The sequence below is a fragment of the Taudactylus pleione genome, unplaced genomic scaffold (assembly GCF_031769625.1).
Source record: "Taudactylus pleione unplaced genomic scaffold, aTauple2 ptg000214l, whole genome shotgun sequence".
In the NCBI taxonomy this organism is placed as follows: Eukaryota; Metazoa; Chordata; class Amphibia; order Anura; family Myobatrachidae; genus Taudactylus; species Taudactylus pleione.
Window position 1 is genome coordinate 5,345,716 of NW_028284616.1, and position 13,184 is coordinate 5,358,899.

The window sequence follows — 13,184 nt, forward strand, 5'->3', positions numbered from 1 at the left end:
GGTCAGGGGGTGTTGTTTGGGCCTGTCAAATTTCTGTTTATTATCATTCTTGCTTGTAGCTTCCTCTTATTTCATCCCCAGCATCTCCTGGCCTCTCCTATCTCTTCCCTTGCCCTTCCCCATGAAGCCATGGCCATTTTTTGGGTGCCTTATGTCCCTTTGAAAAATGAGGGGGGCGCCAATGCTCTTTCTGGCACAGGGCACCAAAAAGTCTAGTTACGGCTCTGCTCAGATCTACAGGTCTCTCACATGGATAAGGTGAGTAACTAAATATTTGTGTCCAGTGCACTAAGGCTGTGAGGAAACAAAGACTTTATATATTATATTCTTACTTGTATTATTGGCAGCGCTGTAAGTGTATCATGTGTGTGTTAGTAGGACATTAGGATGATAGCATATATCTGTGGGCAGACCGTGCTATTCTATGTGCTCAGCTCAGAGCCATAACTGCTCAGAATCACACATTTATAGCACATAGCATTGGGTAACTAAGCACTGTCTGTACCAAGAATATATGGCATTAGTTTGCAACAATAAAATATCCCGGATATTATGTATGACCAGAGTGTCCGGGTAGAAAACTTCTTCTGTTTCTTTGTCCTTCACCTCTCCTGTAATGCTGAGATATCCGGCTACACGGTGTGTACAATGGTGTCTACGCTTCTTGTTTGCACAGACAACATCGAGGACTGTGACTTGGAGCTGTTCTTCTCTGTAACCATGGACACGCTAGGAGAAGTCACATCCCGCGAGCTGAGGCCGGATGGGGCAAACATCCGGGTTACTGAGGCCAATAAGGAGGAATAACATTAGGTAGGCAACTGTACATAAGGGGTAACATTTAGTAAATGCCTATTTCCCCCTCATTATGCAACTGATGGACATCACCAGCGATTTGAAGCCCAAACATCGAAATTTACTGTTTAGAAGTTTTATTGGTGTTTTAAAAACCACTGTTGATGTCTGTCGGTATCTGACCAAACTGCCGGTGGTTTCGCCGAAACCCATGGAAAACCCACCACAAACCCACCATAAAACTGCTGCATCTATTCGGCCAATCAAAAGGCAGGGAATCACAGTACACTTATAGTCAGGGCAATTATTATGTATTGACTAAGGAGGCAAATAAAATTAATAACTCTCTTATGGGGCAATATTATTTTATTATTATATTAATGTTTAACTTCATTGAGACCAATATTATTAATTATAGTAAAGTGGAAATAAATGATTAATGTTGCCCCATCATAGCAATATTTTTAGCACTAACTAACAATGCAGTAATATCCCCCATCAGTGTCACTAATAGATAACAGTAATACAGCACTGTTACGGTCCTGCTGTTAGCCGTGCCTGGCCTGGGAAGGGAAATCCGCTGTGACCCCTCTCACCCTGTCTCTGTATCTCTAGTCTGATGTCTGAGTGGATGTTATCTAGAGGAGAACTTCAGATGAGCGCATTCCTGGAGGGGTTTAGCAGCGTTGTCCCCCTGCAGTGGCTGCAGTGCTTCCAGGAGGAGGAGCTGGAGGTACGATATACTACACTTATATACGTATAGTTTTGTACTGTTGGGTCATAAAACGCATAGTGAGTATATAAATCCCCTGGAGGAGGAGCAGGATACAGAGGAAGTGGACTTGGGGAGAGGACATGTTGCACCGGGTCAGTGAGTGTCAGGAACACATTAGATGACAGTGCTGCCTGTGTGTGGGCTCTACCTCTGCCGCTATAAAAAACAAATACACCAAAAGTTAAAGAGATTGTTATCTAAACATCCCCCCCCCCCCCCCGTTCACACATACACTTAATAAAGTGGCTGCTGCTTCTTCTCATGCCCTTACCTTCAAGCAGATTGAATCGCTCATCACTACTGTAGTTTTCTATCCCGCAGTGTTGCTTTGAGGACCTGCAAAGGGATTGTAGTACCAGTTGGCAAAGTGCCTCAGTCAGTAGGGGGCGCTGTCATTCTGATAACACCTTTGGACAGTCCCCAGGCAACCGTACCAGAAGGCTGGTAGCAATAGGCTGCTCAGTGTCTGGGAATGTGACTCCTTATAGGAGAAGTTAGAGCTGTGAGGTATAATATCCCCTGTAATGCTGGACATTAAGGGGGTGATATTACAGCTTGCTGCATATACTATATATATAATAATCCTCTGCCATAGTATGTATGGGGTTAAATAGGACAGATTTGTGATAGGGTTAATAACAGTTACAATAACAGCCGCACACTGATGATTACCATAAGACTGAATAAAAAGTGCAGGATCCAACCATAGGAGAAACAAAATCCCAATTACAGACATCATTAGTAGGATTAGGGAGACGAATAGTAAAATGCTGTCAGTGTCAGTGGTGTAAGTGACACTATATTAGCTGGCACAGAGGTGATGTACCCAGTACATCCTTACACGGAACACGCTGGGAGTCATGTGTGAGCTGGACGTTCTACAGGGTGTTTATCATCAGTGGGTAAATAGGCTTTGGCTGATGGTAGTTACAGAAGTGCCCTGGGAGTACAGGGTAAGATAATGGCATTTGGTTTTGCAGGTGATGCTGTGCGGTATACAAGACATAGACGTGTTGGACTGGCAGAGGAACACGGTCTATCAGCGCTACACACGGAACAGCAAACAGGTCGTCTAGTTCTGGCGGGTAAGTGACCCTACTGTTAGGTCATATGTAATAATGATATTATGTTTCTGGGCATATCAAATAACTGCATTTATTAACTCATTGTGTGATATATATGCCCTGGCCTATAATACATGTGTCTCCTGTTCCATATCCCCCTAATGCATGATCTTTAGCACCCCAGCCCACCATAACCTGTGGCCTATTCCCCATCCTCCTTCTCCTTTAGGGACATGAGCTGTGAGAGCCGGGATGGTGGGTGATAAAGGCGGTTACATATCACACAATAGGCGCCTTCCCTCACATCTCAGGAGGGAGAGGAGATTACAGACAATGGATCAGTCATCCCTGCTTAGCACAGGCCCATTGGCCATCCCTTTTCCTTCTGTGACAGGCAACCCTTTGTTTGTGACGCTAATGTTTCTGTAACGCAGATGACATATCTTACATGTGGTTATATGTACAAGATGGCTGTCTATCTGTCCCAGCTCTATACTGTATGTATATATACCAGTATTTATTTATCCTGCATCACTGTGACACAGTGACATGTACTGTGGGTGGCAGGTGGTATGGAAGTCTTCTGGATCCGCACATGTACAAATGTATCTGATTTCCCACTATTGGGGGAATGATGTATAACTATGACTCTTTCATCCTGATGTAGTTTGTCAGTGAGATGAACCAGGACCGGATACGCCTGCTGCAATTTGTGACCGGCACCAGCAGCTTACCTCTGGATGGCTTTGCAGGATTGATGGGTAAGTGTCCGATTGGCTGATTGTAACAAGATCAAATGTCCTGTAGTTATAGAAAACCTGATGAACAATTATTATCATTGCAGGAAGACATGGCCGCCAGATATTCTGCATTGCCAAAGGCGGGAGAAAATCATTTCTGCCAGAAGGCCACACATGGTAAGTGCCTATTACCCAGCGCTTATAATATGCAATTGCTTATTGACTTATATGGGCACATATATGTACAGTATTAGTACCATGCCCATAGTTTCAGTGTAATAGTGGCCGTCTGGCCTGCATATCAGAATTGTGTGACCAACTTTACCTTTGTATATGATGCTGGTGATTAATCCCACCCTCCGTTACACATCTTATCTCTGCAGCTATAATCGCCTGTACCTACCTCCATATAAGAACTACGAGCAGATGAAGGCAAAGCTGCTTTTTGCTCTACGGGAGACAGAACGGTTTGGATTTGAATGAAGAGCATGAAAACACCTGGACACTCCTGTAACATCTGGATCCTCCTCTAACACCTGGGGCCTCCTCTAACACCTGGGACACTCCTGTAACATCTGGATCCTCCTCTAACACCTGGGGCCTCCTCTAACACCTGGGGCCTCCTCTAACACCTGGGACACTCCTGTAACATCTGGACACTCCTGTAACATCTGGATCCTCCTATAACACCTGGGGCCTCCTCTAACACCTGGATCCTTCTGTAACACCTGGGGCCTCCTCTAACACCTGGGGCACCCTGTAACATCTGGGGCCCCTGTAACACCTGGGGCCCCTGTAACAACAACTTTCCAAGGCAATAACATCAATAAAGCCTTACAGTGACTTCTACATCCGGTCACTTCCTATCTTCATCGCCTTTTTATTTCTCACTCAATTTATAAATCACAATTCATTTATTATTTATATAGTTGTAATATACTATAATATATCTGTATACCTGATACAGATGGGAAATCAATCACGATTAAGGTGTAGCAGACAATACACAGTAATTCGGCATATATACAGTAACAACTCGCCATATTTATAAACCAGTATCAAATTCTCCTGTTCTCCACATAAGGTTTACCAGTGTGTGTACACCTGTGATAAGGACTCTCTTAGCTGTATATAGACCATCTGCCCACTGACACGTACTGTACATCATACTTGCCTACTTCTGAAAACTAGTTTCAGGGAGATTATAGACTTTAGTAGAATACGCAGAGCAAGGGGGCGCAATCGAGGGGGCGTGGCCAGCTCCAACCAAAGGGCGTGTCTAGCTTCACTTAAGAGGGTATCTATTCCCATTAAGGGGGGTGTACTGGATTGTGAGAGTTTACAATCTAATGGGAAACAGAACTGGCACAAGAAAAGTTTAACTTTTGCTGCACTATGGGGACAGTAACAAGGGTGCACCAGTGTCAGTATAGGTGGGAGTATGGTAGACTGTTGTAAAAAGGTGGGCTAGTGAATGTGAGAGAGTTCAGTGTGAGGCTGGGGCTGTCTGTACAAACTGAATTGCCTTATCTTGCAGGGATATGACCTCATTAGACGGCTCTCTGAAATGACAGGCAGTCTGCCCTCCCAGTGGGGACTTGCAGAGTGCAGACTGCCTGTCATTCCAGATAACTGTCCACAGAGATCACAACCTTGCAAGATAAGGTAATCCCGAGCTTATCTTATCCCTGGATCCTTCCACCCACGTGAAACCATATGCACAGAGCAAAGCAAGTAAACAAAGCTGCTTAGTCAAGCTCTGTCATATAGTAAACAAAAGCCCCTGCTACTCACAGTTACCTTTTTCTAGGGGAGTAGTTTAGAGCTACCAGGGGAAGGATGCTGTCGCTGCCTCCAGTCACTGCCCTGCCATGAGACTCCGGGTGGGAGTCACTGCAGAGAGGGAATACATACGAATTACCGCCGGAAACAAGTCCGGTGGTTCAAATCGCGGCAGCGGCAGGCCGACATGGCTGAAAGTACTGATCGTCCCCAGGTAAGTATGAACTAACCTAACCCTCCTTAGGGGTGCCTAACCCTAACCTTCCCCCCAGTGCCTAACCCTAATCCCCCCTCTAAGTGCCTAAACCTAACCCCCCCTTCCCCGCCACCTAAACCTAAGTCCCCCGGGCAGGGCCGCCATCAGGGGGGGACCGTCGGGACTACTGTCCCGGGCCCGGACACTTAAACAAAGACAGGGGGCCCGGCCCGCTCCTACCACCCACCCGCCGCGGCTATAGCCAGTGTAAGTGAAACGGGCCCCCCATCCTATGCCCGCCCATCACCGCTACTGCCAGCGCAAATATATGGGACCGCCACTGCTGCCCGCCGTGAGGGAGGTCACGGTCTGCGGGCCATCCTCTGTCGACAGATGCACAATAAAGTTTATTCAGTGCGCGTGACGTCACGACGTTGCCGCGCGCCACTGCAGTAGAGAAGAGCCACGGCGCCGGAGGAGCAGCAGCCGCCTGGAACAGAAGAAACAAGGTAAGATTCACATGCTGGCTGAGGCAAAAGAGGGCTGCAACACCACTGCAGAGACAGAAGGGGGTTAAAAACGAGTGAGTGCAGGGCTGGATAGACATGTAGGCTGTTAGAGATTATATATTAATATATATAGTCCACAGTAAAAAATAAATATGCTGGCGCTATAATCAACTTTATTGATTTTTTATTATTGATGCCTGGAGTTCTGCACCTTCTGTGCATTTCTGTGAGGGCAGTCGGCCGACCACCCGTACACTTGCTGCAGGGGGAGGGGGAGGGCACCACGCCCCCCGGTCAGCGGGACCTGCGGTCAAAAGACAGGTGATGGTTGTTCAGTGTGTATGAACAACCATCACCTGCAGATATATCCGTTAGTGTGAACCCAGGTTAACTCTGCACATTGATATACAGGGCCGTACGGAGGGGTGGGACTAGCCGTATCTGCCGTCGATTCAGCCCACGCCCTCATCTGGCTCACTGTTTCCGCACTCTGTTGGGGGGGGGCCCTGATAATTTTGTGAGTCCCGGGCCCCACAATTTCTGATGGCAGCACTGCCCCCGGGGAGGTGCCTAACCCTGTCCCCCCCCGGCGGTGCCTAAACCTCCCTCCCCCTAGCCTAACCCCCTCCCCCCCCGCGCGGCTGTCCGCAGCAGCACCCGGCATCACTTCGATCTGGATGCCGGGCGCCGGTCTCCTGGCGTTGGTAAAATGAGCGGCGTCTACATCTATACGCCGGTCATTTCACCCTCGCCGGGATATGACAGTCGGGAAGCCGGCTTCCCGATTGCCAGCCGGCTTCCCGATTGCATACCGCAGAGAGTCTGCCTGATTATGAGCTAGACCGCCACCGCTGCGCTGCTCACAATCCCCGTGGTGGCCAGCCTGTAGCATTGCAGCAAAGTCATGCTGTTACATTCTGGAGCCCTGTCCCATCTGGACTCGCACATGCGCAGTTCGGATTTTCAACTGCACATTGAGGAAACCGGGAGGTTCTCATCACTTTCCGGGGTAGCGGTAGCTCCCATCTTAAAACGAGAGACTCCCGCGGAAATCGGGAGGGTAGGCAAGTCTGCTGTACATACAGTAAGCCATTGTTACAGCCACTAAGCACGGCCATCTCCCCATCTCATACTGACATTACACTTACTAATTTCTGCATCAATTACACTTTATGTGCTAAGCAAACTCATCCTACACAGGAAGGGAACAACGACCTCAGGGCCTGATTCAGACCCGCTCACGAGCGCTGAGCGCTCGCAAGCGGGTCGATGTTGCCCAAGTGCGCATGCGCACGAGGGAGCCGGCTCCGTCGTGTGCATGCGCGAGACCCGAATAACGGGTCTCGCACCAAAGGGGGCGTTCTGTCGATGGTGATTGACAGCACGCCCCCTTTGGTGGGCGTGCCGGGGGCGTGGCTGCCCAGACGCCTACCTAGCTCTTTTGAGTTGGCAGCAGCCTCCCGCAGGTCTCTGAGTCCTAGCTGTTGATATCCGGCTTAATAGCAAGGTCCTTGTTGACTTCTCAATCCAAAATGTAGTTGCAGCAGCAGTTTCTAAACAGGTGAATCACTGTCAGTAGGAGATTTTATGATGGCCGTCTTGGGATCTCCAAGTACAGGGCCTGATTCAATGAAGGATACTGCCGAAGCTTACGCAGTTGAGCGATGTTTTGTTACTGCACGCGCAAAATGTCTTGGAAACCCTTATGGTATTCCCAAATGTGTACTGTATCACTAAAACTGGAGAAGGGGTCTGCAATCGCTGGGAGATTCAAGGTGGAGACTGGGTGGTGACCTAAAGTGAATGCAAAAAGGGGGCATGTTATGGGAGTGTCACAGGCGTGTCTGGGAACGCTGCTACATTTCCAATCGCAAAACCAATGCTTCAGAGACGATGTTTAGGTGGATTAGAGTAGATAGACTAGAGCCTAGTCTACCGCAGATGTAGTTGGTGCTACCGATGTTGCGCCAAAGAGTGTTTACAATCTCCATACAAATTCGCAGACCACACAGCCTGAAAGTGGGCATGTCACTGGTCTTACACTCCATCACACCGTGGAATACAAAGGGAAGGCAGAGAGTAGCATTTGCATATTCCTGCAACCACTATTGCGAGAGCTGCTGCTTTACCAACCATCTGTGAATCAGGCCCATAATACAAATGCTGGGCGGATTTCGGTAAACAATATGAGAGGTACAGCTGTGTCCTCACACATCTACCCTCAGTGCACCAGGTGGTGCAAGATGTCTGGTAAGTGTAAGCCGCCAGGTCCCGTGCCATCTTGCTGCTGTCAGTACTGAGGCTGTGCTGATTCATTTCATATGTGACACTTGTAGATATCTGTGTGCACAACAGTCAGAATCACAGTAGCGGCATCCCAACAGATTTTAAGCCTAACCCTCCTGCAGTCCAACCCTCCCCTCTCACAGCCTAACCCTCTTGCAGCCTAACCCTCCCCTCCTGCAGCCTAACCCTCCTGCAGCCTAACCCTCCCGCAGTCTAACCCTCCCGCAGTCTAACCCTAACCCTCCTGCAGCCCAACCCTCCCCTCCTGCAGCCTAACCCTCATGCAGCCTAACCCTCCTGCAGCCCAACCCTGCCCTCTCGCAGCCTAACCCTCCTGCAGTCTACCCCTAACCCACCCCTCCTGCAGCCTAACCCTACTGCAGTCTACCCCTAACCCACCCCTCATGCAGCCTAACTCTAACCCTCCTGCAGTCTACCCCTAACCCACCCCTCCTGCAGCCTAACCCTACTGCAGTCTACCCCTAACCCACCCCTCATGCAGCCTAACTCTAACCCTCCTGCAGTCTACCCCTCAGGGGCAAACGCAGGATTTTCAGGGAGGGGTTTCCATTATAGATGTCTACACACACACATATATAAGTAGGTGCGCGCGACAGAGCCCCCCAGTAGTAGTCCTCCCTATGTAGTGCCCCCAGTAGTAGTCCCCTCCCTATGCAGTGCCCCTTATATACTGCCCCCAGTAGTAGTCCTCTCCCTATGCAGTGCCCCTTATATACTGCCCCCAGTAGTAGACCCACCTATGCCATGCCTTATGTGGTGGTCCCCCCTATGCAGTGCCCCTTATATAGTGCCCCCCCAGCAGTGCCAGAGCCCCCAGTAGTGGTCCCCCATATGCAGTGCCACTTATATTGTACCCCCAGTAGTATTCCCCCCTATGCAGTGCCCCTTATTTAGTGCCCCCAGTAGTGCCCAATAGATAGTACCCCCCAGCAGTGCCAGTGCCCCCAGTAGTGCCTCCCCCCAGCAGTGCTAGAGCCCCCAGTAGTGCCTCCCCCCAGCAGTGCCAGAGCCCCCAGTAGTGGTCCCCCATATGCAGTGCCACTTATATTGTACCCCCAGTAGTATTCCCCCCTATGCAGTGCCCCTTACTTAGTGCCCCCGGTAGTGCCCAATAGATAGTACCCCCCAGCAGTGCCAGTGCCCCCAGTAGTGCCTCTCCCCAGCAGTGACCCCCAGCAGTGTCAGTGCCTCCACTAGTGGTCCCCCCTTGAAGTGCCCCCAATATAATGCCCTCCAGTAGTGCCTCCCCCCAGCAGTGCCCCTTACATATACAACGAAAAATACACACAAAAAAAACACTTACCCGAATCCCCGCTCCTGTGCCTGCCTCTGTCCGTGAGCCGGATGGTGGAGCCCGGCTCCGGCAATGCTTCCCTCTGTCTAGCTCCCTCTGGGAGGGCTGTGTGCATGGCGCACAGCCCATCCACTGCCGATTCAGCTGTCAGCGCTTCCACGTCAGGTGTTATGAAAGCCACCTGACGCGGAAGCGCTGACATCTGAACTGGCAGGGGCCTGGCCGGGCAGCGCCGCGCAGCCGATCGTGGGTGGCCCAGGGATGGTGCAGAGATGGAGACAAGGTTGTCTCCATCTCTGAATAAAAAAAAATATTGGTTGGTCAGGGGGGGGTTTCTGGGTACTTAGAAACCCCCCCTCCATGCGCTAGTGCCCCTCACCCACCCCTCCTGCAGCCTAACCCTCCCCCTAGTGCCTAACCCTAACCCTAATACTTACCGTCAGGACCTGTCGAGATTGTGAACGCAGGGATGCTTCTGTCAGTATTGGGACCATCGGCATTTTGATGGTCGGGATCCTGACAACATCCTGGATATTTGTTTTTGAGTGTAAAGTGTGTAGACACCTGCACTGCTAACAGGGACGGAAAGGGGCTGCCGCGCAGCCCTGGCAGTCCCGCCTGCACGCCCGCAAAAGAGGCATGGCCTCACCTCACGGAGGCGTGCCGTGAGTTACTGGGGCCTGGCCTTGCGGCACACCCCCTTCTTTCAGTATCCCGTATAGATGGTATAAATAAGCCCAGCTTATCCGTTATTGGCGCTTTAAATGTTGGGTACCTCATATTGTGTGTGTGGGTGTAGATCCTTTTCACAGTCTGTCCTTCACTGGTGTGTAGCTTGTTCGTATTGGGGAACCGCCTTCAAAAAAAGGGTGGGCGTCATTGTACCCCTCAGACAGGGGCAGATCCAGGGGTGAGCTCTTTCCCCTCCTATTAGGTGCAGACATAGGTGACTGCAGCAGTAGCAGACTCCCTATATTCACTGCAGCCCAGCACACAGCAGTAAGTGCTGGGTGCTGCTACCGCTTGCAGGACTAAGAGGGAGGAGTGGCGGACCCGGACCCCACTAGGCCCTTCTGGCTGGGCCAGGGTAATCAGTAGCACCCCTCTCTGCACCCCTGCATTCACAATAGGCAATGAATGACGAACAGATTCTATTGGCTAGATCTTTGTTTGCTTAGGAGAACAAAGTAGATGCATAATGTGAGCTAATACTTATGGAGTGTAGGTAGAAATATAAGTTGCCTAAAATCGGGTATATGTGTATTATTGGTTATTTTTTTTTATCTTTAATATTAGATATACTAATAGATACAGTATAGTTGAAAATACATTCAGAACTACAGATACACTGACTAGACACTAAAAAAATGACATTTGCCATAGATGACCACCTCTTCCTCCTGCAAATCGTCCACCCAGGGCCAGTGCAAGGTGTCTGGGCGCCCTAGGCAACATTTCATCCACTGCCCCTGCTCCCTCCAATACTATGCCATACTATGCCACACATTAGTGATGCCGATTTATAATATGCCACACAGCAGTGTCCCAAATTCATAATATACTATACAGAAATGCCCCAAGTAATATGCCACACAGCCAAGCCCCAAAATCATACTGTGCCTCATAACACTGCCCCCAATTCATAATATGCCACATCTGTGCCACAAATTCATTATATGCCACACAGCTGTATCCCCAATTCATAATTATGCTATACATCAATGCCTCCAATACATATGCCCCACAGCTGTGCACCAAATGTATTGTATGACACTGCCATGAATTATGCTATACAATGCCCTAATACATATGCCACACGTGCTCCAACTTCTTTATATGCCATACAGCTGTGTCCACAATACATTATGCAACACATCCATGCCCCAATTTATATTTATGACACACATCTGTGCCCCATTATACCATATGTCAGCACCAATTAACCCCCCCCCACAAACTCACACACCTCACCCTGCCAGCACTCATTAAACCTACACACACACATACATTTACCCTGGTAGCACTCAATAAAACCACACACTAAGCATGTCTGTCTGCACTCATTAACACACACATAGAGACTATATAACATCAATGACACTGCTGTCAACAATGATTATTTACCTGAGTGCCGCCGCTCCTGATACATATATCGGACTACCTGCTGGCAGTCCTAACAGAGGGCACCAGAGACATTGATTTATTTCTGCTTGAAGTGCTGATGTTTCAGAAATATACTCCATAACAATAATTTACCATGTTTATTTTGTGTTGTTTTAAAGTAATATGTCTGACCTACTTTGTAAATGTATTTGAAAAAAAAATTTCAGTTAGGAGCTGATTGGTTGGTACTTTATCTCCAACCACTTTCTCCAAGGCTTAGTACATAGACCCCATTATTTCTTATGTGACTCATAGGAAGCGGTTGTTAGCAAACCACTATCTGTCAAGCCTTTACAGATGTACAACAATCATATGACGTCTTATGCACTGAGCGGGCCCAACTTAACCTTACCTTCCAGAAAAATAGGTACAGTACTTTAGGTGGGCAACAGATCTGGGTAGCTTTTGGCTAACATTAGGACTCATCATACCTCCCCACCTATTTTGAAAATTTTGAGCAACTCACGGACCCCCCACAATATTTTAAACAGTTTTTTTTAAATATTATGAATACCTTTATAAAGCACCCCCTGATGTGCCAGCCCTACATTCATCAAGTCCCTGTCCAATTGCAAAACCCTGGGGCCAGATGGAGTCAATTGCGACTACTACAAGCTACTGACCTCGCTATGCAACTCTATCATAGAAGGACATGGATCCCCAGATGGTTTTAATATGGACAGAATTGTAGTGCTAACAAAGTCAAATAGAGACCCAAATGTGGTATAGTCCCACATTTGTTTTATTTATTTATTACCAGTTAATTATGTAGCACACACATTTTCCGCACCGCTTTACAGAGAATATTTGACCATTCACATTAGTCCATGCCCCAGTAGAGCTTACAATCTACAACATGTACACACACATACATGCCAGGATTAATTTTTGTCAGGAGCCAATTAACCTACCAGTATACGAACTCCACACAGATAGGGTCGTTGTGGGAATCCAAGCCCAGAACCTCAGTGCTCTGAGGCAGTAATGCTAACCATTACACCATCCTTGCTGCCAAAAGGTCTGTATCTCAGCTAAAACAAATATTGAAGATTATTTCTAGACTTGTTGCCTTAGACGTAAGACCTTGTTACCATACTTACTTACCCCTTCTCAAAATGGTTTTGCCAAAGGCAGGAATACAGTGCATAATGTCTGAAAAATGATAGCAGCTATGACACATACTCATAACGTGGTTGAAAGAGACAATATCGTTGTTAGCTGTGATATCCATAGACTTTGTACCATGAACGGAAGGCCTGTCTTAGTGGGATTTAGATTCGGCCTTTCCAGCAGCAGGTCGGGACTAAACAGGATGCCTGCTTTCTCTGTTAATTTTTATAATCTTGCCTGTGGGTCCCGTTGACCTTCTGGTGCTTGCCTTCGCGGACATTGTGCTCATGTATTTCCTTTAACCACATGAGGCGATTCCAGCAACATTAAAGATTCTGAAGGATATGAATTCCATTTCCAGATTTCTAATTAATGCTAACAAAAATGAAGCCTTGGCCTTTTACCAGGATGCTTGTGATGGTGAGACACCTTCCTCTTCCGCTGGGTAG

The 13,184-nt window shown here is 48.3% G+C and overlaps 1 pseudogene across 1 annotated transcript in view; it reads left to right on the forward strand.

The window, feature by feature from the left end:
* The window catches only part of LOC148517541 (NEDD4-like E3 ubiquitin-protein ligase WWP1), a 50,127-nt pseudogene extending 45,937 nt beyond the window's left edge, over window positions 1-4,190 (forward strand). Inside the window, exons 5-10 of the transcript XR_015879264.1 lie at window positions 539-806; window positions 1,405-1,528; window positions 2,551-2,655; window positions 3,302-3,399; window positions 3,483-3,551; window positions 3,758-4,190. The product of XR_015879264.1 is annotated as an NEDD4-like E3 ubiquitin-protein ligase WWP1 (transcript). The remainder of the gene's footprint in view (window positions 1-538; window positions 807-1,404; window positions 1,529-2,550; window positions 2,656-3,301; window positions 3,400-3,482; window positions 3,552-3,757) is intronic.
* The last annotated feature ends 8,994 nt before the right edge of the window (window positions 4,191-13,184 follow it).